Below are 4,880 nucleotides of genomic sequence, written 5' to 3'. Positions count from 1 at the left end.
TCTCATTGTGTTGTGGCTAACCGCCGTGTTTGCGTGTACCAGCCTCTCTGCGTCAAGACCCAGTAGTGGAAACAGATTTCCTGTGAAGCACTTTTCTTTTTTCGCGTATGTGTGCGTGCTTCTATGTGTCTTGTTTTTTTCCTCTTTCTGTGAAGAGCTGTATCTGTGCTTGTGCTCTGGTGTGTCCTGCCAAGCCAGCACAGGGGTGAGCCACAGGTCACCGAACGGCAGGAGGTGCTTGGTGCCAGTGGGCTGTTCAGAAGAGGGAGGAACAAAACAACCTGCTCTACAGGTGCTCCGCCTCACGCAGGCACACCGCATAGGTCAGGATTAGTCCCTACCAATGGCCAATGGCTGCACATGCTGTAGTGGACGGTGTAGGATCTGGGTGACTTCTGCCAACCTGTAACGAATTTCAACCAACTCTTGCTGACCCTGAAATCTTGGAAGAGGTAATAGAATCGCAGGTCTTTGTAGAAGAGTAATAGGAACAGAAGGGAAAACAGGATGTTCTTCTACATTTTCCACTTCTACTATTACTTCTTCTGATGGAAACGTGAAGGGCACCTTAGGTCAAATACTCCTGACCTAGTTTGAGTGATGTATTTTGCCCCTTTAAAGGGTAAATCCACCATATTTATAAAATGTTGCATAGGAATGATGTTTACATGTAAACGAAGGTTTTGATTGGAACATGAAATTATATAACTATGTACACCGATCAGGCGTAACATCATGACCACCTCCTCGTTTCTACGCTCACTGTCCATTTTATCAGCTCCACTGACTGTATAGCTGCACTTTGTAGTTCTACAGTTACAGACTGTATCCATCTGTTTCTCTGATACTCTGTTACCCTGTTCTTCAGTGGTCAGGACCCCCATGGACCCCCACAGAGCAGGTACTGTTTGGGTGGTGGATCATTCTCAGCGCTGCATGAACACTGACGTGGTGGTGGTGTGTTAGTGTGTGTCGTGCTGGTACGAGTGGATCAGACACAGCAGTGCTGCTGGAGTTTTCCATTGTTTATTAAAAACAAAATTGAGTTTGTAAGTAATGCGTGTAAATACAAGAAGGCAACTCATTTTCTGAGACACGTCATAAAAAACAACAAACATCTGATTGGTGCTCTAACACCTTTAGAGGGCAGCATTGAGTGCTGTTTAATAGTTGCACACAAGGAATGAAAAATGACAAATTATCACAGTTATTCATATGGCAGTTAAATAAGATGTCATGATTTTTAGTGCCCTAATTATAGTATCTAAATCTTTGGATTTCCATGAACATATGCCTGCTGTCACAAAAAAACATGGTACCTTCAAAACAGGAAAAGGATAAACTTTCTAAACTCTGAATGGAATGGAAAATTCCACCTTTTATTTTTTTGGGGGGAAAAAAAATCATAAAATATCTGCAGAATTAAACGGTGCTCACCTCTTAAACTCCTTGAGACCACCAGTTTCAAGGAAACTCAGAGGAACCCTTACATGAAAAGAAGAACCTTTTAATCATGCAGCAGGTTCATGGTCCCACATAGAACAATTTTCTTATGTAAAGAACCCCAGAAGAGCCACCTTTTAACTCCGTGGGACCACCGGTGGGTCCAAACCGCACTTGGTGATGTTCTTCATAACGTTCATATTCCATAAGCTCCATTCAGAAGCTGGGCGTCGTGTGAGGCTGTAGCTCTTCTCTCCAGTCTAATAGACGGTGATGTCATTTTAAACCCTTATAATAAAAGAAGCTGAACTTTGTTTTTCTACTGAAAGTCGAGCCGTTTTTCCCCAAATCTGGGCTCTAAACTATAAACAGACGGCGTCTCTTCAGTGATCTGCTCTGGAAACATCACTTTTAGAAAACAACACAAAGAGCGTCGGAGATTTTTGGCCTTCAGCAGTGAATTGTAAGCGTATGGTGATATGTGGAGATCATAAAACACATGTTCTGGTAATTTGAGGGGGGATTTTATGAAAAAAAAAAACCTTAATTTCATGCAGTAACTGAAAAGTTTGCCTTACGATTTGGTCATGCAATTTCAGATGGAAAAACCAAAATATACCCTGGAGAGTAAAAAGTCTCTCATAGTGGTTTGGTGTGAAATGGTCTTTTCTAGAGAAACTTACCGCTCACAGTGGAGGGGATTGGAACCAGACGTCTGAAGAGTTTAATTAATATTAATATTAAGTGACCCTTATTAGTCCCACAACGGGGAAATTTTACCTCCGCATTTAACCCATCCGTGAAGTGAAACGCCACATACACACTAGTGAGCACACACACACTAGGGGGCAGTGAGCACACTTGCCCGGAGCGGTGGGCAGCCCTATCCACGGCACCTGGGGAGCAGTTGGGGGTTAGGTGTCTTGCTCAAGGACACCTCAGTCATGGACTGTCAGCTCTGGGGATCAAACCGGCAACCTTCCGGTCACGAGGCTGGATCCCTAACCTCCAGCCCACGACTGCCCCATAATGCCTCTAACGATTCCCTCTCGGAGAGTTATTGCGGTGAAATCTCATGAATATCCTGCTGATGTCTGAGACATTGTTTTTGTTTTATGATAGTTTTGTGATAAGCTTTTAGCCTAAGGCACATTTTTTTTCCAAATCCATTTACTGTGGAGAGGTCCACATAAAGCATTGTAAGTCAAAATAGTTCCCACAGAAAACTTACTTTTCTGGATTTATGTCTGTTTTGCCATCATCAACATGTATAAAAACTCATTGGGGATTTTTGATAGTAAATAAGGTGGCTGTATTTGTGTTGTGACCCCTGGTTCCTATCACCACCACTGTAAAGAAATCTGAGTGTGTAAGTTTCTCTTCATTAAACCGTTTCACATCAAATCACTCAGAACGACTTTGTTTACATCGCAGTGATTGAGTTATGTATAAAATTTGAAAACTCTGTTGAGTTTTAATGGATCAAGAATTTTAGTCGCACCATCATGACGATCATGACGTTTTAAGATACTGGACAGGGCAGCAGCCCTGTGATGGATCGGTGACCTGTCCAGGGTGTATCCTGGACACTTGGGGCAGTCGTGGGCTGGAGGTTAGGGAACTGGCCCTGCGACCGGAAGGTTGACGGTTCAATCCCCAGCACCGACAGTCCATGACTGAGGTGTCCTTGAGCAAGACACCTAACCCCCAATTGCTCCCCGGGTGCTGTGGATAGGGCTGCCCACCACTCCGGGCAAGTGTGCTCACTGCCCCCTAGTGTGTGTATGTGGTGTTTCACTTCAAGGATGGGTTAAATGCAGAGGTGAAATTAATAAGGGTCACTTAATTTAATTAATCTATCCTGCCTTTCGCCCAGCTGTGATGGGCTTCAGCTACTCCCCCCTCCGCAACCCAGAAGGAGAAATGGCTTAGAAGGTGGGTGTGGGTGGGTGTGTGTGAACAGGGCAGCAGGCATTTTCAAATTATATAAAAAGCATTAATTAGTCATTTTCTGTTGTTTTCATGATCTTTATGACTTTTTCGTGAATCAGCACTGCATGTGCACGTGTTCAGGTCGTAACAATGGGGCGTATTGTGCTCCTTCAATGCATAAATGTATGTGGGTGTTGCTGTGTGACTGAGATGGCTGGGTACAAAGAAGGTGAGGGGGAAAAGGGACCTCTACTCTTTCAAGCTTTTAGACAGCCCTCTATGTTTCTTGGAGCGCAGGAGCAAACCGCCATCCACAAGCATAACATGCTACCGCTCTCTGGTCCTCTGGCTTTGTTTGAACAAGTCCGATGTGGTGTGAAGAGAGCGTTTGGGAGCGCTGGACCCAGCCGAGGCTGGAACAGCTGTGCTTGAGGAATCGACGTCAGACGCTGCCACATCTCTCCACATGCTCTTGCTCTCACACACACACTCGGGAACGTTCTTCCAAAGGACATAATAACTTTCAGAGCGAGAAACTGCAGCAGTGGAGGAGCCAGGAGGTTTTCTCACAGTAACGTGAAACCCTGCCTGTGATCGATACTGAGGCCTGGGGTGATTTTTAGCAAAGGTTGCCATCTGGTGGCTGCTGACGAGTCAGTCAGGTGAAGATACCTGGCCCGATTTTCAGGACAGTCTTGTTGAGTTTAGTCTCTTTCTGCAGGCCGTCTGGTGACCGTTCTGCTGATGGAATGGCATATTGATTCATATTTTTGATTAATGTAGTAAAATAACAGTTACAGAGAAATATTTTATCAGATGAACTAGGACTCTACTTTGGCTTTGCTCTCTCTGTGTTAAATGTGAGACTGTTGAGCTGCTGGCGAGCAATGAGGAGCGAATCTGGAGGGCTGAGAACCCAAACCACAAAGCTGCACCTTTTTGCATATCTGCTGTATACACCCAACACAGTAAAAATAATCTTAAAACATGAAGAAATCACTTTTAGAAACATTTGACTTGTGTGCGAAAACAATCTTTAGTGGATCATAAGGATCTCTCTCGTTCAAGGTTCAGGTAAAAGTGGCTGAAGCTGCATGCAGCTCTTCTACTGTCCTGTCGTGGCTCCACAGCTGAATCAGATCAGTAGGTAATAATAAAATAATCCTCCTCTACAGTAAAATAAAGCTCTGCTGATCCTTCAACACAGTTTAACAGTAAATGGTCTTAAACGCTGGAGTTAACGTAGAACTGCTGATTCACCCTTTAACCCCGAAGATCAGCGCAGACTGCTGGTCACCATAGCAACACAGACAACAGTCTCACCTGGATAGTAGCTATGAAACGGCAAAGAGAGATTTAAAAAACATTGATAATTTGGAGACGAATGGACTTTTTAGTGTTTATAGTCACTCCAGCCGGTTTCCTGATACGTTTAACCTGCAACGAGAAACTGACAAACACTAAAAAGTCATGAAGCTGAAGTTGTTTCTCATTCACCAGCATCT

This window comes from Pygocentrus nattereri, chromosome 1, assembly GCF_015220715.1.
Source record: "Pygocentrus nattereri isolate fPygNat1 chromosome 1, fPygNat1.pri, whole genome shotgun sequence".
NCBI lineage: Eukaryota > Metazoa > Chordata > Actinopteri > Characiformes > Serrasalmidae > Pygocentrus > Pygocentrus nattereri.
The sequence above is the reverse complement of the archived record's forward strand: the minus strand, read 5'-3'. Positions refer to the sequence as shown.